This window comes from Ranitomeya imitator, chromosome 10 (assembly GCF_032444005.1).
Source record: "Ranitomeya imitator isolate aRanImi1 chromosome 10, aRanImi1.pri, whole genome shotgun sequence".
Classification (NCBI taxonomy): Eukaryota; Metazoa; Chordata; class Amphibia; order Anura; family Dendrobatidae; genus Ranitomeya; species Ranitomeya imitator.
In genome coordinates, this window is record NC_091291.1 from 78,828,253 (window position 1) to 78,850,844 (window position 22,592).

At 43.8% G+C, this 22,592-nt stretch overlaps 1 protein-coding gene across 2 annotated transcripts in view; it reads right to left on the bottom strand.

Moving 5' to 3' along the window:
* Positions 1-22,592, bottom strand: part of LOC138651792 (oocyte zinc finger protein XlCOF6-like) — a 93,908-nt gene that overhangs the window by 32,660 nt on the left and 38,656 nt on the right. The window contains exons 1-2 of one of the 2 annotated variants that reach the window (XM_069742295.1): positions 2,932-2,987; positions 1,866-1,974 (exon numbers count right to left, since the gene is read on the bottom strand). The exons of the other annotated variant lie outside the window; for it this stretch is intronic. The gene's annotated coding sequence lies outside the window, so the exon portion shown is untranslated. Of the gene's footprint in view, positions 1-1,865; positions 1,975-2,931; positions 2,988-22,592 lie in introns of those variants that run through there. 2 annotated transcript variants of the gene reach the window in all.

Consider the following 22,592-nt stretch of genomic DNA (forward strand, 5'->3'; position numbering starts at 1 on the left):
TGTGTGCTGGCTCCAACCCTGTTCAGTATGCTGTTCTCTGCAATGTTAAGTGATGCCTTTAACAACTGTGAAGATGGAATCCAGGTTAGATACAGGACTGATGGCAAGCTATTCAACCCAAAACGCCTGAAGGCGGTTACGAAAGTGCATGAGACTGTTATCCGTGAATTACTATTTGCTGATGACTGTGCACTTAACGCTAGCACGGAACAGCAGATGCAGCATGAAATGGACAGTTTTTCGCAAGCCTGCGACAGTTTTGGTCTCGAGATCAACATTAGAAAAACCGAAGTTATGTATCAACCGGCTCCAGGAAAATTGTACAAGGAGCCACGTATCACGGTGAAGGAGCCACGTGACCGCTCATACAGTAGAAGGTGCGGCCAGGACAGGAAGCAGCGCCAGCCAGCAAGGGAGCCAGGTGAGTATTTTAATAACAGCGGGGGGGCACACAGGGGGTGGGAGGGGGATGGGGACATGGATCTTTATTTTAAACACGATTATTCATATCTTCTCTACAGCAAACGCTGCTGCAGGGAAGATATGAATCGCGGCTTCAGCACCAGTGGGGGGGACAGCGCTTACAGTAGCGCTGTCTCCTGCACGGCGCACGGACTGCATACGGACAACGTCCGTGTGCGGTACGTGTTTTACACGGACCCATTGACTTTAATGGGTCCGTGTAATCCGTGCGCTCCCACGAACACTGACATGTCTCCGTGTTTGACACACGGAGACATGGTCCGCAAAAAATCAATGACATCTGCACAGATGCATTGATTTCACTGTGTCTACATGTGTCAGTGGCTCCGGTACGTGAGGAAACTCTCACCTCGAAAATTTTGATCGATAGGTTTACGGATAAGAAATATCCAAAGCGATTAATTATGGCAGCATATAGAACCAATCGCTTTGGATATTTCTTATCCGTAAACCTATCGATCAAAATTTTCGAGGTCACCCATATGACTCATCACATCACGTCGTATAGTACGGGTGAAACCATAGCGATCACACAAAAACTAACGTGTGATAGTGATTTTGTGATATATGTTATTACCTGTGCCTGTGGCCTGCAATACGTGGGTCGGACTATTCAGTCCTTACGATCCCGTATGAATGGCCACAGACACAATACAAAAAATGGCTTTTTAAAACAGAGCTTATCCCGGCATTTATGTTTGAAGCATAATAAAACATTCAATATTTCTGTAACCCCGTTGGAGCAAATACCTGTGAATTGTACTAATAGGGTACAAAAGTTAAACTGGAAAGAATCATATTGGATCTTCCGTGTGGGTACATTATACCCAGATGGATTAAATGATGTTATAGAAGGTATATGATGTACAAAGCAAAGAAATTGACCTGTACAAGATTGCATATTAGCTTTTTCAGTTTTAATATGAATGAAATTTCGAAAATTTGTATTTGGCATATGGAAATAGTCCCAATATGAAAAAAGCAAGTTTTTTTTTTTTTGTTATAACGTATATAATTGTAGGATTTTACATTTTAGTATGAAATCACACTTCAATATGTTTAATAACATTTTAACAGAAATTTTATATATAGTATAATTATATTTATAGTGCTCTTAGAAAAGAAAAAATAATTTTACTGAAGAATTTGTGTGGATTTTTTTTTTAACACTTTTTTTCTTCCTAGTGTGGGAAAAAAAGAAAAGTATAAAATGTATTTGTTATATGAATTTTGTTAGATTCCTCAGAGTGCAAATTCCTGCATATCTGAGTACCTGGGTGTGTCTGACGAATAGATCTGTCAGCCTCCACCCAAATTGACAGGCAGGGATATCTGCTATAAAATGTGTTCAGATAGATCTGTTTATATATATGACATTTTACCTGAGGAAGACTCTAAGAAGTCGAAACCGGTTGTATTTTAGTTTGAAATAAAAATCATCCTTGAATCAGAATATCGAGTTCCATCATCATCCTTCAGGAGCGCATACTGCTGGGAAAAACATTCACAAACTATTTTTTTACATATAATTCATGTTCAGTTCATATCCAAGATCCATAAGAAATATATAACATCTCTCCATCTCTTTGGAACTGTAAGTTATTATGTTCATTCTTTTTATTTATTCCTTTTCTTCAGTGTTTTTAATACATCCCGGAATTAATCGTATTAACCTAGGTAGTGCATTCCAAAGAATTGGGGAAGCATGTGAAATGTCTTGGAGACGGGAGTGGGAGGTTCTGATAATTGAGGATGCTAACCTGAGGTCATTGGAAGAGCGGAGGACACGGGTAGGGTGGTAGGCTGAGACCAGGGAGGAGATGTAGGGTGATGGAGCGCTTTGTGGATGAGGGTAGTAGTTTTGTACTGGATTCTGGAGTGGATGGGTAACCAGTGTAATGACTGGCACAGGGTAGAGGCATCGGTGTAACGGTTGGTGAGGAATATGATCCTGGCTGCAGCATTCAGGACAGATTGGAGCGGGGAGAGTTTGGTAAGAGGGAGGACAATTAATAGCCTATCAAGCATAAGAAATATAATATACACCTGTTTATATGAGATATGTGATCATTCCCCTATTCTCTACATATATTTCATGTTCATTCCCCACCTATAAAGCTCAGGGAATATAATATGCACCTCTTTATATGGGATTTGTGATGATTTCCTAGTTGTCTACACATTATTCTTGTTCATATCATATCCAAGATGCATCAGAAATCTATAATACCTATTTATATCTTTGGACCTAGAAGTTATGTTCATTCTTTTTATTTATTCTTCATTCGTTTTAGTGCGTCCTATCACTGCACAGCCAGACAGGAATCACAGGTATGAATATAGAGAGTGTGATAATAATGTGTGTACAGCACTGCGGAGTATGGAGGCGATACAGGTGAAGAGGGATAAATAATCCACATAAAGGATAACGGAGCCTTCAGCACCTACCTCCACCTGCAGAGCCGCGCACCACATATACGGCTGTTCTGTGCGCACAGGACCTGTGATGAGGTCACAGGAGGGGAGGAGTCAGGGGTCACATGATCAGGAGCATCAGGTTTTTGCAACAAATCCAGGAAAAAAAACGCAAAAAAGGAGGCAAAAAGCAGCATGTGAACACACTCTGTAGGGTAAATGAAAAGCTCCAAAGGATTCCTCTCCGTAATCTACAGAAATCTTCTATCTTCTAAATATTTATCTTTCAAACCCTCCTCTACAAGCCAAGGTCACATGGGAAAACGAGTTATGACCCAATTCAAATGAGATGTGGGACTCACAGTGTGCCCCCAAATTATCTCTGGGGAGACTACCAATTTATAGCACATGTAGGGTTTACAAAACACCAATATAGATGATTACAGCTGGTCTCTGGGGGATACTGCAGGCCCCAGGTGGGCTGCCGAGGTGGCAGATCTCTTAGGCTATGTGCACACGTTGCGGATTTTGATGCGTTTTTGCAGAGTTTTTGGAAGTGCAGAATTGCATCAAATCCGCAGTGTAGTGCACAAGCAATATCAATCATTGGGAAAAACGCTCAGATTTGCAACGTTTTATTTTCCGCAGCATGTTATTATTATTATTTTATTATTATTATTATACATTTTTATAGCGCCATTTATTCCATGGCGCTTTACATGTGAATACGGGGCAAATATAGACAAATACATTAAACATGAGCAGATAACAAGGCACACGAGTACATAAGGAGGGAGGATTATATAGCAAACTAATGGAATAGCAGAGCATTCTCAGTATAAGAAAAGGTTGCGCATACATGCTAATTGTTCTAGCCATCACAAAAAAGCAATATTAGGCCGGTCTCACACGTCTTGATATTTCCAGTACCGGTAAACACGGTACCGGAGATATCCGTGGCCGTGTGCCGCATCAGTACCACACGGACGGCCACCGGGAAGCAGCGCTACAGTAAGCGCTGTTCCCCTGCGTTTGGTGCTGAAGCTGGCTGTCATCTGTTCTCTCTTGCCCGACCGGCAAGCAGCACGAGCCGGGGAGAATGAATGAAAGAAAAACCGACTTGGGGTCCCCCCTAAATTTTACAACCAACCTGGCAAAACTCACAGGTGCGGGCTGCTATTCTCAGGCTGGTAAGGGGCTATGGATATAGCCCCCCCAGCCTAAAAACAGCAGCCCGCAATTGCCCAGAAAAGGCACATCTATTAGATGCGCTAATTCTGGAGCTTTGCCCGATTCTTCCCACTGCCCTGTAGCAGTGGCATATGGGGTAATGAGGGGTTAATGTCACCTTCCTATTGTCCGTGTGTCCGGGTAAAAATGGACATGTCTGCGTGTTTTGCACACACGCTGACATCTGCATAGACCCATTCATTTGATTGGGTCTACGTGTGTCAGTGTCTCTGGTACGTGAGAAAACTGTCACTACACATATCGGTGGCACTGACGTGTGAAAGAGGCCGTAGAGGAACCCCATAATAATGGATGAATATAGTAACAATGGGTGTACCCAGATGGGCGAGAACACCCCTCATTAGCTGGGGCTGGTAACTCACCACAAGAAAATGGGGGAGACAAAAACCTCATGTAAGATCCATGTCTCAACCCCAAATTTCTATTGGGTACAATTCTCCCCTGAGGTCACCAATTTATTCAGAGCCATAAGAAAGGGGAAATATAACGTCTTGTTTTATTGCTATGGATGCTTCTCCGAGAAAAATGCCCCAAAAGGCGATGAAAGTCTTTATTTATTTAAAAAACAAAAAAATTCCTGTAGATTTTGTTAATGGGGCAAGTCATGGATCATGATTCAAATAATCTGCAAAACAAGAGCAAAAAATGAACATTAAAATACAGACAATGAAAAAAAGGATAGATAAAAAAAAAGATCTCCCTTATGAGATCTACATAATTGTATTGCTATATAATTGTCCCGATTATATGTCCCATTAATATGCGCAGTATTCTTTTGCCTGTGATCAAGATAGTGCTATATTTTCTATGTTTGCTACTGTGCGTGTGCGGAATATTTTCCTCTGACATGCGCACTTCATTCTATCTTCTTGCCTGCAACTAAGATGACGCTTGGACTTTTGGAATTGTTACTGCGCATGCGCAAGGGAGCGCTTTCACTTCGTATTGAATCATCTCTTCCTGTCATGCGCATTCAAAATTACAGGACGCCGATAAGCGCGTGTATTATCTTGTGTTATATGGGGTAAGCCTTGGAGCTTATTAATGATTAATTTCAATGATTTACACCTGCACATTTATTGTCAGTTAGCGCAATGATGAGCACTGTATGAGGTTTTTATATTTATATCATTGCACTGCACTTTATGAGATTTACAGTATATCTATTTGTACAACATTTTGCACTTTTTGTATAAATCCCTGGGCATACACCGGAGACATAAAGACGTCTGGCTGCGTGCAGGATACAGCAGGTAGTAGCGTGCATGTGCGCGGTCAGTGCAATTTACAAAGATAATGAAGCGCTCCGGGGGGCAAGTGGATACACACAATGCATATTTTAACAACAGAAACCAAGAATAACTCATTCTGGGAAATGTCTAATACATTATATGGGCCAAAAACAATATAACTTTCATTAAAATACTGTATACACATATCCCCAAAGGTGTAACAATAATAGAAAAATGGCCCACATATATAGTTCTAGTTGTTTCTCGGCTGATGGATGGAACATGTTGAATAGAGATGCCGTTTGACTCCTGGTGTGCATAATGACCTTCTCTCCGTCTACTAAATCATCATAGTCTCCAATGGCATCTCTATTCAACATGTTTCATCCATCAGCCGAGAAACAACTAGAACTATATATGTGGACCATTTTTCTATTGTGTGTATCTACCTATCTTTGTAAATTGCGCCGACCATGCACATGCGTGCTGCTTCCTGCCGTCTCTGGCGCTCGCCCAGGGATTTCCTCCTCCTCCCTGCACGTGAGGGTGCAATGCGCATGCGCCGAGAGTGTCATCGCATTTGGTCCATTGAAATCATGTGACCGGTTACCGGGGATATTTGAAGGTCCTTGTGCAACACAGGAATGCATCCCCTTGAGAAAGCGGCGTCTTGTGCACGCAAAACGTGTGTCAAGGGTCTTTTGACATCCTGCCTTGGGCCACCCTGATACCGCTGGTAAGCTTCTCTCCCTGGTACTTAATTTATATTGTGTTACTGGTTACTACCTGACTTCTTTGTTATTTTAGGAGGATCTTTATTAGTGATGAGCGAATATACTCGAGATTTCTCGAGCACGCTCGGGGGTCCTATTTTTTAGTGCTCGGAGATTTAGTTTTTCTTGCCGCAGCTGAACAATTTACATCTGTTAGCCAGTATAAGTACATGTGGGGATTCCCTAGCAACCAGGCAACCCCCACATGTACTTATGCTGGCTAACAGATGTAAATCATTCAGCTGCGGCAAAAAAAACTAAATCTCCGAGCACTAAAAAATACTCGGAGGACCCCCGAGCGTGCTCGAGAAATCTCGAGTAACGAGTATATTCGCTCATCACTAATCTTTATCTAAGCTTGCCTTCTGGATTGTGGCCTTTTTATGCCCCACTGGGGTGTCTGCATATAAGATTTAATCTATTTATTTTTAATGGGTGGCCCTGGCATATCTGAACTGTCTTGGTGTTTTGTTACTGCATTGTATGAATTTTACCTTTTGATACTTGTAACGCTCGCGCCCAGACTGATTGGCACAGGCGTCGGGGGGTGAAGCCCCACTGATCAGACTACCCTGGAAGTGGCGTGACTAAGTAGCTTCCTAGGTGTTTGCTGGAGCCTTTCATGGTGAGGTCAGACTTGTGCGGCAGGTAGCTACCAGGTACCACTCCAGGGTGGTGTCTGGCTGTGGCTGCTGATCCCACCGGGGGACAGGACACAGGCAGGCAGGCACGACTGCAACATGGCGGACTGTTATGATCTGGTGGCCTAGGAGCAGCATGAGACGTACTCTGGAGAAGGTGGAACCTGTACTGAACGCAGACCCTGAACTTAACAACACAACTAGATGTAGCCATGGGATGTACCTAACACTCCCTAGACACCTCGACACAGCCGGAGGACTAAATACCCCTAAAGATAGAAACGGGAAAACTATCTTGCCTCAGAGAAAATCCCCAAAGGATAGATAGCCCCCCACATATATTGACTGTGAGAGGAGAGGGAAATGACATACGCAGACTGAAATCAGAATTTAGCAAAGGAGGCCGTTCTAGCTAAAAAGACAGAATAGAACAGAGTACTATGCGGTCAGTATTAAAACACTAGAAAATATCCACCACAGAAAATACAAAAACTCCACATCTGACTAAAGACATGGAGGGTATATCTGCATCTCCAGAGATTCCAGCATGACTGAAAAAATCCTTACACAGACAGAGCTGGACAAAACAAAACATGCAAATGCACAGAACTATTAAGCCCACAGCATGTGGACTGCAAAAACAAAGCCAGAACTTATCTTTGTTGACATGAACAGCAAAACAGGATAGACCAGGCAGGGAAGTGAATCCTCCAAAAAACAATGGGACAACTGGCACTGACTAAAGAATCAAGCCAGGTTAAATAGCCCAGACCAAATTGCAAAAAGTGGACACACCTGATAAATGCTGTGATCCAAAGGCAGCAGCACTACCACTCATAACCACCGGAGGGAGCCCAAGAGCAGAATTCACAACAGCGGACATGTACGACAGAGACTGGCTGAAGACGGCCACGACTAAGACAGTATCCTGATACTCTGACAGGACAGGTAGGAACCGGTATACAGGCGAGTGTATGGAAACAGGTAAGAACCTGTTCAGACTGGAGGGTATACGGAAACAGGTAGAGACCTGTTTGGCAAGTTACAGAACGGAGGTGGAGCAAAACTGCAACAGCAGATGCAAAGCAGAATCACAGGAGGAGCAGAAATTAAGAGTTAAGAGCAGAAATGTAGGAGGCAGAGCCAAGAGCAGAGAAGAAGGCGGAACTAAGAGCAGAGAAGGCAGAGCTAAGAGCAAAGAAGGGGGTGGAGCCAAGAGCAAAACCGTTGGAGGCGGAGCCAACAGCAGAACCGCTGGAGGCGGAACCTACAGCAGAACTGCTGGAGGTGGAGCCAAGGGGTAGAAGGCGCAGAGCCACAGGTTGTGGCAAGCAAAGCAGAGAAGTACAGAACCGCAAGTTGTGGCGAGCAGAGCAGAAAGGCGCAGAGCCAAGGAGAGTGGCGAGCAGAGAAGTGCAGAGCCACGGGTTGTGGCAAGCAGAGCAGAGAGGCACAGAGCCTTGGACAGTGGCGAGCAGAGAAGTGCAGAGCCACGGATAGTGGTGAACAGAGCAGAGAAGTGCAGAGCCACTGGTTGTGATGAACGGAGAGAGAACACAGAGGTACACACAGCAGAAAGGAAATGGCAAACAAGCAAGGAAACTGCAGGAACAGATATAAACCAGAGTTCAGACATGAATGGACACAGATACATGAACTAGACACAGATATAGGCCTGCGAATTGCAGCCCTTAGAGACAGAGACTGACACGACCTGGCAGCTCAGTAGCAAATACTATCTGAGGGAAATAGTTTGCTCAGGCGTCCTCCAATGGGTGAGAACGGCTTAAATATCAGATGCCTCTAGGCAATTGGCCAGGAATCGTGATCCACTTGTGGCTGTTAACCTGTTAAATGCCGCTGTCATCTCTGACAGCGGCATTTAACTCGCGCTTACCGGAAGTGCGCAGGAAATGCCGCCCATCAGTGACCACATCACGTGATCGTGGGTCACCAGTGGTTTGGCATGACAACCAGAGGTCTCCAGCAGACCTCTATGGTTGTCATTGCCGGATTGCTATGGCGCCTCCTAGTGATAGGTGCTCAAAGCAAGTGAGCATTTCTGCTACATACAGGCTATCTGATCATCGCCTGTGTGTAGCAGAGGCAATCGGACAACTGCAACTTCTAATCTCCCATGGAGTCTGCATGCAAAATATTAAAAAAGTTTTTAAAAAAATTAAAAAATATATAGAAGTTGAAATCATCTCCCTTTCGTCCCATTCAATATGAAATGAAAAAAATAAATAAATAAAAAATACACATATTTGGTATTGCCGCATTCAGATTCGCCCGATCAATATAAAAAAAGAATTAACCCAATCAGTAAATGGCGTAAAGAGAAAAAAAATCAAAACCCCCAAAGATATGTTTTTTGGTTGCCACTACATTGCAATAAAGTGCAATTGTTAGGGGCCGAGTTCCTGCCTCTGCACAGGGGGAATCTCGGGCCATCTCCGCTGTGGTCTCCCATTCTTCTCCTGCCGCAGTGGAACCTGCTCAGTGGAGACGTCGATCCCATCGTCTCGCTCAGTCTGACTCTGTGAAAGAGTTACTGCTGCATTTCCTGCTTCTGCCATTGAAGTCAGTGCTGGGCAGCGGCGAGCAGACGCTTCTGGGACTAAGTCCTGCTTTTCACGTTCTGAGCATGCCCAGAGTAAGATCTCTCAGTGGAGATCGAGGGTCACATGATCAGATACTGCAGCTAGGTCATTGGTCCATCTTGGAAGGTCCTTGTAGGTGCTAGGACTACGTCCTGCTTTGCACTCTGAGCATGCCCAGGGCAAGATCTCTCAGTGGAGATCTGGGGTCACATGCTCAGGTACTGCAGCAACTCCATTGATCCTTCTTTGAAGGTCCTAAACGTGCTGCAACTATTTAAGGCTCGCATTGCCGCACGGCCATGCGCTAGTATTGACTTGATAATGTGTGTGTGTAGATGGATGTATGTCGATGGATGAAAGCTCCTAAATCATTCCCATTCCTAGTGTTGTTGACTGTTCGCGAATGATGGAAGCTATCTAGCGCCCGTCCAAGCCATCAGCACGTTACCCACATTACAGCATCTAATTGCTGTGACCGCCAGTGCATTCTTGACCCAAGCCTGGGTGGTTAGTGGCGTCCGCCAATGCGGCACCGCACGCACTCTCGTGCTTCTTAACCTTCGTCCGGCTGAGTAGGTACCATTGTAACTATTCCGTTTTAAAATTGCACTAACTTTTTTTTTCGAAAAGCCGTAGAGGGCTGAAATTTCGTGACATCTCTGCAGTTTTGGTCCAGAATATATTGGCCAAATTTCAATAAAATATATATGAAGGTACAATTGTACCTCTGCAGCCTGTTAACGTTGTAAAATTATGCAGCCTGACGAAGGTTAAATACTATTATTTCTGTCACTATGACACCCCAGTAGCGGTGTCGAGCGCATGAGGTCTTTATGAACTCAAATCCTGAGTCTTGGGATTGAGTTCTGAGACTCCTTGCTTGCGCTCTTTGGGCGGTACCGCGGCCCTGTGACGCAACAGGGTTCGCTTCCTTCACACAGGGTGAAGTTAACCCGTGTGTGTATTCACATTGTACCGCCATATCGTCCGTCATTACTAGCAGCAGGTTTTCACCTGCACGGTGGACCTCGGACTGCGAATGCACCTAATACTATTCCATCTTAAACTTGGTGCGTTCCGCCAGTCCTAACAGCAGTAACTGGCGAACAAAAGATCATATCTATACCAAAATGATATGAATAAAAACATCAGCTTGGTGCGCAGAAAGAAAAGCCCTCACCTAGCCGCAATTCATGAAGAATGGAGATGCTACAGGTCTCGGAAAATGGTGCTTTTTTAACAAAGTTTGGATTTTTTTTCACATAAAAAGAACCTAGACACGTTTGGTTATAATGCCCCGGAGCTTATAATGACCTGGAGAATCCTAACGCCAGGTCAGTTTTAAAATTTAGTGAACATGGTAAGAAAACAAAACAACTGTGGAATTGTACTTTTTTGCAATTTTACTGCACTTGTAATTTTTTTCCCCGTTTTCCAGTACACGATATGTTAAAACCAATGGTGTCTTTTAAAAGTACAACTTGTCCTGCAAAAAACAAGCTCTCAGTGATGAAATCACGTACAAAAAACTTAAAAGCGACCCAACCACATATTATGTAAAGAAACTAAACATTTCATGCTCTAAGGGGAAGTCCATGGGCATTTTAAATAAAAAAGAGTTTGAATTTGTAATGAACCGTACTCCCAGCATAGCGTTCTACTATCACATTCCAAAATTACACAAAAATCCAACGTGTCCCCTTGGGAGACCAATTATTTCCGGTATGAATAGTCTTACGGCGAATTTATCAAGGTATGTGGACACTCACTTGCAGAAGTGGATGTCCCTAATACCGGCATACCTCAAAGACACTGGCCATGTACTTCAAACTTTGGAGACGGTCAATTGGAAACCTAATTATATCCTGGAAACATTGGGTATTAAATCTTTATATACAGTCAATGATCAGAATAAAGGTTGCCGAGCGGCAGGCTACTACCTTGAACTGTTGGGCATCTATATGCCAACTCAGGTTCAATTTATCCAGGAATGTATACAGTTCATTTTACAGCATAATTATTTTTTGTATGAGGACCAATTATTTTTACAAACGTGGAGCACGGCTATGGGGACTCGATTTGCCCCTAGCTATGCCAATTTATATGTAGCCAAATGGGAGTCACATGTGTATCTAGCCGGACAACTCCATACGGGTCTGTTTTTTTTGGTGTCGGTTTATTGGCGACGTCTTATTTATTTGGGAAGGCACACAAAATGACCTCAAATTGTTCCTATCCAGCTTAAGTGGTAATGAGTATGGCCTCGAATTCACCCTGACAATGAGTGATATGAATATTAATTTCCTTGATCTCAATATTTATGTGGAGGGAAATCAGCTGCACACTAGATGCTATCGTAAAGAAGTAGACGCTAATAGTTTCATCCACATAACTAGCTGTCACCTCCCTGGATGGCTCACAAATATACCCAAGAGCCAGTATACGCATATAAAACGCAATTGCACTAAAATTGACGATTACTGTACAGAATCTTTAACACAGCAGTTTCTTGATAAGGGCTATCCAAAACCTCTACTAGAACAGGCGAAACTTGAAATGGAAGCCTTACCAAGAAACCCATTGGTGCATACCGCTAGACCTGTAACTGCAGAATCACTCAGTATCAGGGACCAAATATGCCAACTACCGTTTATTACCCAGTTCCATGCGGGCTACAAGCAGTTTATAAGGATTATTGGTAAACATTGGGCAGTTCTACAAGGGGATAAAATAGTGGGGGAACACTTACCAATTTCCCCTAAATTTGTATATAGAAAAGCTTGATCTTTAGGCCACCTTATAGCCCCCACAACTAAGTTGGCCATTGGCGACAGGGCAAATACATCCAGAATACCTTCACAATCAAATATAGGATTTGTGCCTTGTGGAAGCTGCTATTGCTGCATAAACACCTCTTTAAAAAAAAATTGGCAATTCACGTTCAAGGGCTCCAGTGGAATAAAGGAATTTATTATCAAAGAAAATATCACTTGCTTTTCGACAGGGGTCATATATTTGATTCAATGCCCCTGTAAAAAACTTTATGTGGGGTGCACTAAGTGGTGTCTCATGGTACGGATTAAGGATCATCTGAAGCATATTCAAAAGGGCCATGTGGGACACCCATTTGTTATGAAAGGTAATTCAGTACCACAATGGACATAGAGGTCAGCGCACATACAGTGACCTGGTAATAACCCAAAAAACAAGAACGAGCTCTGAGACGTGGGAACTCTGTTGACCGCAATCCCTAATCCTCTCCAACCACACTAAAGGCAGCCGTGGATTGCGCCTAACGCTCCCTATGCAACTCGGCACGGCCTGAGAAACTAGCTAGCCTGAAGATAGAAAATAAGCCTACCTTGCCTCAGAGAAATATCCCCAAAGGAAAAGGCAGCCCCCCACATATAATGACTGTGAGTTAAGATGAAAAGACAAACGTAGAGATGAAATAGATTTAGCAAAGCGAGGCCCAACTTTCTGAACAGAGCGAGGATAGGAAAGGTAACTTTGTGGTCAACACAAAACCCTACAAAAACCACGCAAAGGGGGCAAAAAGACCCTCCGTACCGAACTAACGGCACGGAGGTACACCCTCTGCGTCCCAGAGCTTCCAGCAAGCAGGGAAAAACAAATAGACAAGCTGGACAGGATAAAACAGCAAACAAATAGCAAAGAATAACTTAGCTATGCAGAGCAACAGGCCACAGGAACGATCCAGGAGGAGACAGGTCCAATACTAGAACATTGACTGGAGGCCAGGATCAAAGCACTAGGTGGAGTTAAATAGAGCAGCACCTAACGACTTCACCATATCACCTGAGGAAGGAAACTCAGAAGCCGCAGTACCACTTTCCTCCACCAACGGAAGCTCACAGAGAGAATCAGCCGAAGTACCACTTGTGACCACAAGAGGGAGCTCTGCCACAAATTCACAACAGTACCCCCCCCTTGAGGACGGGTCACGAACCCTCACCAGAGCTCCCAGGACGACCAGGATGAGCCATATGAAAGGCACGAACAAGATCGGGAGCATGGACATCAGAGGCAAAGACCCAGGAATTATCTTCCTGAGCATAACCCTTCCACTTAACCAGATACTGGAGTTTCCGTCTACAAACACGAGAATCCAAAATCTTCTCCACAATATACTCCAACTCCCCCTCCACCAAAACCGGGGTAGGAGGATCAACAGATGGAACCACGGGTGCCACGTATCTCCGCAACAATGACCTATGGAATACGTTATGTATGGAAAAAGAATCTGGAAGGGTCAGACGAAAAGACACAGGATTAAGAACCTCAGAAATCCTATATGGACCAATAAAATGAGGTTTAAACTTAGGAGAGGAAACCTTCATAGGAATATGACGAGAAGATAACCAAACCAAGTCCCCAACCCGAAGTCGGGGACCCACACAGCGTCTGTGATTAGCGAAACGTTGAGCCTTCTCCTGGGACAAGGTCAAATTGTCCACTACATGAGTCCAAATCTGCTGCAACCTGTCCACCACAGTATCCACACCAGGACAGTCCGAAGACTCAACCTGCCCTGAAGAGAAATGAGGATGGAACCCAGAGTTGCAGAAAAACGGTGAAACCAAAGTAGCCGAGCTGGCCCGATTATTAAGGGCTAACTCAGCCAAAGGCAAAAAGGACACCCAGTCATCCTGATCAGCAGAAACAAAGCATCTCAGATATGTTTCCAAGGTCTGATTGGTTCGTTCGGTCTGGCCATTAGTCTGAGGATGGAAAGCCGAGGAAAAAGACAAGTCAATGCCCATCCTACCACAAAAGGCTCGCCAAAACCTCGAAACAAACTGGGAACCTCTGTCAGAAACGATATTCTCTGGAATGCCATGTAAGCGAACCACATGCTGGAAAAACAATGGCACCAAATCAGAGGAGGAAGGCAATTTAGACAAGGGTACCAAATGGACCATCTTAGAGAAGCGATCACAGACCACCGAAATGACTGACATCTTTTGAGAGACGGGAAGATCTGAAATAAAATCCATAGAGATATATGTCCAAGGTCTCTTCGGGACCGACAAGGGCAAAAGCAACCCACTGGCACGAGAACAGCAGGGCTTAGCCCGAGCACAAATCCCACAGGACTGCACAAAAGTACGCACATCCCGCGACAGAGATGGCCACCAAAAGGATCTAGCCACTAACTCTCTGGTACCAAAGATTCCAGGATGACCAGCCAACACCGAACAATGAACCTCAGAGATAACTCTACTCGTCCATTTATCAGGGACAAACAGTCTCTCCGCTGGGCAACGATCAGGTTTATCAGCCTGAAATTTTTGCAGCACCCGCCGCAAATCAGGGGAGATGGCAGACACAATTACTCCCTCTTTGAGGATACCCGCCGGCTCAGATACACCCGGAGAGTCGGGCACAAAACTCCTAGACAGAGCATCCACCTTCACATTTTTAGAGCCCGGAAGATATGAAATCACAAAGTCAAAACGGGCAAAAAACAACGACCAACGAGCTTGTCTAGGATTCAACCGCTTGGCGGACTCGAGATAAGTCAAGTTCTTATGATCAGTCAAGACCACCACGCGATGCTTAGCTCCTTCAAGCCAATGACGCCACTCCTCGAATGCCCACTTCATGGCCAGCAACTCTCGATTGCCCACATCATAATTTCGCTCAGCAGGCGAAAACTTCCTGGAAAAGAAGGCACATGGTTTCATCACCGAGCAATCAGAACTTCTCTGCGACAAAACAGCCCCTGCTCCAATCTCAGAAGCATCAATCTCGACCTGGAACGGAAGCGAAACATCTGGTTGACACAACACAGGGGCAGAAGAAAAACGACGCTTCAACTCTTGAAATGCTTCCACAGCAGCAGAAGACCAATTGACCACATCAGCACCTTTCTTGGTCAAATCGGTCAATGGTTTAGCAATACTAGAAAAATTGCAGATGAAGCGACGATAAAAATTAGCAAAGCCCAGGAACTTTTGCAGACTTTTCAGAGATGTCGGCTGAGTCCAATTATGGATGGCTTGGACCTTAACAGGGTCCATCTCAATAGTAGAAGGGGAAAAGATGAACCCCAAAAATGAAACCTTCTGGACACCAAAGAGACACTTTGATCCCTTCACAAACAAAGAATTAGCACGCAGGACCTGAAACACCGTTCTGACCTGCTTCACATGAGACTCCCAATCATCCGAGAAGATCAAAATGTCATCTAAGTACACAATCAGGAATTTATCCAGGTACTCTCGGAAGATGTCATGCATAAAGGACTGAAACACTGATGGAGCATTGGCAAGTCCGAATGGCATTACTAGATACTCAAAATGGCCCTCAGGCGTATTAAATGCAGTTTTCCACTCATCGCCTCGCTTAATACACACAAGATTATACGCATCACGAAGATCTATCTTGGTGAACCAACTAAACTAAACCAACTTAATGCGAGCAAACAAATCAGATAATAATGGCAAAGAGTACTGAAATTTAACCGTGATCTTATTAAGAAGGCGATAATCTATACAAGGTCTCAGTGAACCATCCTTCTTGGCTACAAAAAAGAACCCTGCTCCTAATGGCGACGATGACGGGCGAATATGCCCCTTCTCCAAAGACTCCTTCACATAACTCCGCATAGCGGCGTGCTCAGGCACAGATAAATTAAACAGTCGACCTTTTGGGAATTTACTACCAGGAATCAAATCGATAGCACAATCACAATCCCTATGCGGAGGTAGGGTATCGGACTTGGGCTCATCAAATAAATCCCGGTAATCAGACAAGAACTCGGGAACCTCAGAAGGGGTGGATGACGAAATAGTCAGAAATGGGACATCACCATGTACCCCCTGACAACCCCAGCTGGACACAGACATGGATTTCCAATCTAATACTGGATTATGGACTTGTAGCCATGGCAACCCCAACACGACCACATCATGCAGATTATGCAACACCAGAAAGCGAATAACCTCCTGATGTGCAGGAGCCATGCACATGGTCAGCTGGGTCCAGTACTGAGGCTTATTCTTGGCCAAAGGCGTAGCATCAATTCCTCTCAATGGAATAGGACACTGCAAGGGCTCCAAGAAAAACCCACAACGCCTAGCATACTCCAAGTCCATCAAATTCAGAGCAGCGCCTGAGTCCACAAATGCCATGACAGAATACGATGACAAAGAGCAGATCAAGGTAACGGACAGAAGAAATTTTGACTGTACCGTACCAATGGTGGCAGACCTAGCGAACCGCTTAGTGCGCTTAGGACAATCAGAGATAGCATGAGTGGAATCACCACAGTAGAAACACAGCCCATTCAGACGTCTGTGTTCTTGCCGTTCAACTCTGGTCAAAGTCCTATCGCACTGCATAGGCTCAGGTTTAAGCTCAGGTAATACCGCCAAATGGTGCACAGATTTACGCTCGCGCAAGCGTCGACCGATCTGAATGGTCAAAGACATAGACTCATTCAGACCAGCAGGCATAGGAAATCCCACCATGACATCCTTAAGGGCTTCAGAGAGACCTCTTCTGAAAATAGCCGCGAGCGCACCTTCATTCCACTGAGTGAGTACAGACCACTTTCTAAATTTCTGACAATATACCTCTATCTCATCCTGACCCTGACAGAGCCAGCAAATTCTTCTCTGCCTGATCCACTGAATTAGGCTCATCGTACAGCAATCCGAGCGCCAGGAAAAACGCATCAATATTACTTAATGCAGGATCCCCTAGCGCAAGGGAAAATGCCCAGTCCTGAGGATCGCCACGCAAAAAAGAAATAACAATTCTCACTTGTTGAACTGGATCACCAGAGGAGCGAGGTTTCAAGGCCAGAAACAGTTTGCAATTATTTTTGAAATTCACAAACTTGGCTCTATCACCATAAAACAAATCAGGAATAGGAATTCTTGGTTCTAACATAGGCTTCTGAACCACCAAATCTTGAATCTTTTGTACATTTATAACGAGATTATCCAATGAAGAGCACAGACCCTGAATATCCATGTCCACACCTGTGTCCTGAACTACCCAAATGTCTAGGGGAAAAAAAAGGCAAAACACAGTGCAAAGAAAAAAAAATGGTCTCAGAACTTCTTTTTTCCCTCTATTGAGAATCATTAGTACTTTTGGCCTCCAGTACTGTTATGAAAGGTAATTCAGTACCACAATGGACATAGAGGTCAGCGCACATACAGTGACCTGGTAATAACCCAAAAAACAAGAACGAGCTCTGAGACGTGGGAACTCTGTTGACCGCAATCCCTAATCCTCTCCAACCACACTAAAGGCAGCCGTAGATTGCGCCGAATGCTCCCTATGCTAGGAAACTCAGAAGCCGCAGTACCACTTTCCTCCACCAACGGAAGCTCACAGAGAAAATCAGCCGAAGTACCACTTGTGACCACAAGAGGGAGCTCTGCCACAGAATTCACAACACCCATTATCACGTCATTTTTTAGAAAAACATAATAAGTCAACAAAAGGGGTGTTCTTCACGGACATCCAAACGGTCCATCAGAGCCCAAGAGGGGGTGACTTCATTAAATGCATGTCCAGGGCGGAAACACATTGGATATTTACTCTTGACAGCTTGGCCCCAAAGGGCCTAAATCAAGAACTCAAATTATTTGCATTTTAAATTTACTAATGATCACTAATCAATATACTACCTAGTAAACATAAGCATTATGGCACCAGTAAGTCAAGAATGGTTACATGTATATACATGTATATTTATATATATTTTTTTAATTATAGTACAGACCAAAAGTTTCGACACACCTCATTTAAAGATTTTTCTGTATTTTCATGACTATGAAAATTGTACATTCACACTGAAGGCATCAAAACTATGAATTAACACATGTGGAATTATATACTTAACAAAAAAGTATGAAACAACTGAAATTATGTCTTATATTCTAGGTTCCTCAAAGTAGCCACCTTTTGCTTTGATGACTGCTTTGCACACTCTTGGCATTCTCTTGATGAGCTTCAAGAGGTAGTCACCGGGAATGGTCTTCCAACAATCTTGAAGGAGTTCCCAGAGATGCTTAGCACTTGTTGGCCCTTTTGCCTTCACTCTGCGGTCCAGCTTAACCCAAACCATCTCGATTGGGTTCAGGTCTGGTGACTGTGGAGGCCAGGTCATCTGGCGTAGCACCCCATCACTCTCCTTCTTGGTCAAATAGCCCTTACACAGCCTGGAGGTGTGTTTGGGGTCATTGTCCATTGTCCTGTTGAAAAATAAATGATGGTCCAACTAAACGCAAACCAGATGGAATAGCATGCCGCTGCAACATGCTGTGGTAGCCATGCTGGTTCAGTATGCCTTCAATTTTGAATAAATCCCCAACAGTGTCACCAGTAAAGCACTCCCACACATCACACCTCCTCCTCCATGCTTCACGGTGGGAACCAGGCATGTAGAGGCCATCCGTTCACCTTTTCTACATCGCACAAAGACACGATGGTTGGAACCAAAGATCTCAAATTTGGACTCATCAGACAAAAGCACAGATTTCCACTGGTCTAATGTCCATTCCTTGTGTTCTTTAGCCCAAACAAGTCTGTTCTGCTTGTTGCCTGTCCTTAGCAGTGGTTTCCTAGCAGCTATTTTACCATGAAGGCCTGCTGCACAAAGTCTCCTCTTAACAGTTGTTGTAGAGATGTGTCTGCTGCTAGAACTCTGTGAGGCATTGACCTGGTCTCTAATCTGAGCTGCTGTTAACCTGCGATTTCTGAGGCTAGTGACTCGGATAAACTTACCCTCAGAAGCAGAGGTGACTCTTGGTCTTCCTTTCCTAGGGCGGTCCTCATGTGAGCCAGTTTCTTTGTAGCGCTTGAAGGTTTTTGCCACTGCATTTGGGGACACTTTCAAAGTTTTTCCAATTTTCCGGACTGACTGACCTTCATTTCTTAAAGTAATGATGGCCACTCATTTTTCTTTACCTAGCTGCTTTTTTCTTACCATAATACAAATTCTAACAGTCTATTCAGTAGGACTATCAGCTGTGTATCCACCAGACTTCTGCACAACACAACTGATGGTCCCAACCCCATTTATAAGGCAAGAAATCCCACTTATTAAACCTGGCAGGGCACACCTGTGAAGTGAAAACCATTCCAGTGACTACCTCTTGAAGCTCATCAAGAGAATGCCAAGAGTGTGCAAAGCAGTCATCAAAGCAAAAGGTGGCTACTTTGAAGAACCTAGAATATAAGACATAATTTCAGTTGTTTCACACTTTTTTGTTAAGTATATAATTCCACATGTGTTAATTCATAGTTTTGATGCCTTCAGTGGGAATGTACAATTTTCATAGTCATGAAAATACAGAAAAATCTTTAAATGAGAAGGTGTGTGCAAACTTTTGGTCTGTACTGTATGTGCAAAAATAATAATATTTACCTAGGTTTTTAGACGGGTCCCATACGGGGCTCTAAGGTATCTAGTAGACCCCTCAATTCTTTTATATGGTTTAGGTCCTTAGGGTAGGGAAACTTGCCCGGCCGCCTTTCTTAAACAATAAAGAAATAATAATAATATCGGATATTTTCCCACTCCTTTTTTCCTTTTCTTCTTTTTTTATAAATAATGAATAGGGTCCTTGACACTGTAATCACAATTAACCCAACTAGATGAGGATTTATATTTTTAATATTGATGGTATAAATAAATTTCGTTTTAACCCCTTACCGACCTCCGCCGTACTATTACAGCGGAGGTCGGATCCCCTGCTTTGATGTGGACCCCGGCACTGAGCCCACCTCAAAGCCGGGACTTGTGAGCTGTTTTGAACAGCTGACATGTGCTCGCAATAGCGGAGGGTGAAATTGCGCTTCACCCGCCGCTATTAACTAGTTAAATGCCGCTGTCAAATGCTGACAGCGGCATTTAACCGGCGCTTCCGATTGCGCGGCCGGAAATGAGCACATCGCCGACCACCGTCACATGATCGGGGGTCAGCGATACGTCGGCATAGCAACCAGAGTTCTTCCTGAGACCTCTATGGTTTCTGATGCCGGCTTGCTGTGAGCACCACCCTGTGGTCGGCGCTCATAGCATGCCTGTAATTCAGCTACATGGGAGCGATCTGATGATCGCTGCTATGTAGCAGAGCCTATCAGGCTATGCCAGCTTCTAGCCTCCCATGGAGGCTATTGAAGCATGGCAAAAGTAAAAAAAAAAGTTTTAAAAAATATGAAAAAAATAAAAAAAATATAAAAGTTTTAATCACCCCCCTTTTGCCCCATTCAAAATAAAACAATTAAAAAAAAATCAAACCTACAAATATTTGGTATCGCCGAGTTCAGAATTGCCCGATCTATCAATAAAAAAAAGCATTAACCTGATCGCTAAACAGCCTATCGAGAAAAAAATTCGAAATGCCAGAATTACCATTTTTTGGTCACCGCAACATTGCATTAAAATGTAATAACGGGTGATCAAAAGAACGTATCTGCACCAAAATGGTATAATTAAAAAGTCCAGCTCGGCATGCAAAAAATAAGCCCTCATCTGACCCCAGATCACGAAAAATAGAGACACTACGGGTATTGGAAAATTGCGCAATTTTTTATTTTTTAGCAAAGTTTGGAATTTATTTTTACCACTTAGATAAAACGTAACCTAGACATGTTTGGTGTCTATGAACTCGTAATGACCTGGAGAATCAAAATGGCAGGGCAGTTGTGGCATTTAGTGAACCTAGCAAAAAAGTTAAACAAAAAACAAGTGTGGGATTGCACTTTTATGCAATTTCGCCGCACTTGGATTTTTTTTCCTGTTTTCTAGTACACGAAATGCTAAAACCAATGATGTTGTTCAAAAGTAAAACTTGTCCCGCAAAAAATAAGCCCTCACATGGCCATATTAACAGAAAAATAAAAGTTATGGCTCTGGGAAGGAGGGGAGCAAAAAACGAGAAAGCAAAAACGGAAAAGGGCAGGGTTGTGAAGGGGATAAAGCATATTTTTTTTTTTCGTTCCATTCTCCCCTTATCGTGGGGATTTGTTGTTTTAAACTAAAAACAGTGTACTCAATTTTATGTATTATGTGTTATTAGTATTCAACATTAAATTATTCATTTAAACCTATAAGCACTTTATCAACCACTCACAGTAACCAATCAGCGGGCGCATTTGAAGTATGCTTTTTTAGAATTAATAAACACAATGCACCATTCCATACTGACGATTGAATACCTTGCGTCCGTATATATGGCTGTATAATAATGTGTACACTCATATGTTTATCATATCCCTCTATGACCAGGCAGCAAATAAATCTGTGAATGCTTATATATGCATATATGCATATTGATAATTTTGAGTGTGTATGCACGGGTGCACAAGCACTTCCTGGGAAACTTGGGTGAAAATGAGGGGCAGTGTACATGCCCACTTAGAGTATATATGGAGGGCATGTCCTCAGGAGCCGTAACCCTAATGAAGAAGAGCGAGAGTCTTTGAAACGCGTTGGTTAGCTCCCCCTTTCCTTTTTTGAGTGCCACAGCGCTCCTTACTTAGCGTGATTTCACAGGTAGACGGAGCCTGTCGGCCATCTTTTTTGTCTCGTGTGGTATCCGTGACGCCACCGGCCGGGGCATCCCTGGCTCTACACTGCGCTTCACCGCACGGTACAAGCAGCCCCGCAGCCCCTGGCGTCTGCACCAAGCAAGCGAGTCTGCATCTGGCACCGGCACAGTTACACCGCATGCTGCAGCACTCGGTGTTCACAGGTGAGCCAGCAGCTGCACACACTTGTCTTGTTCTCTGAGGCCAGTGTGAGGTTCAAGCACATCGGTATTATATTCTTTCTGGTGTCACTGACATACCCCGGAGAGTTACTTGTTCTATCAAATAATTCCACGCCAGCAAGGCTGCTGGGTATTCATATAACCGTGCATGTAGCCCATATTGGACCATCTGATTGTATTGATTTCTTTATTATCTAATATATAAAGCTGAATGTGTGTGTGTTTGTGTATGTATGTCCGGGATTGGCATCTGCACCGTCGCAGCTACAGCCACAAAATTTTGCACACTCACACGTCTGGACCCTGAGAGCGTCATAGGCTATGTTGTGAGGCGAAATTTTAACCCCGCGCGTTCCAATTCACCAAACAATTTTGCCCCTATCTACATAATGGGGAAAAAAGTGAAAGGAAAAGTGTTTGAGGCGTCGCAGCT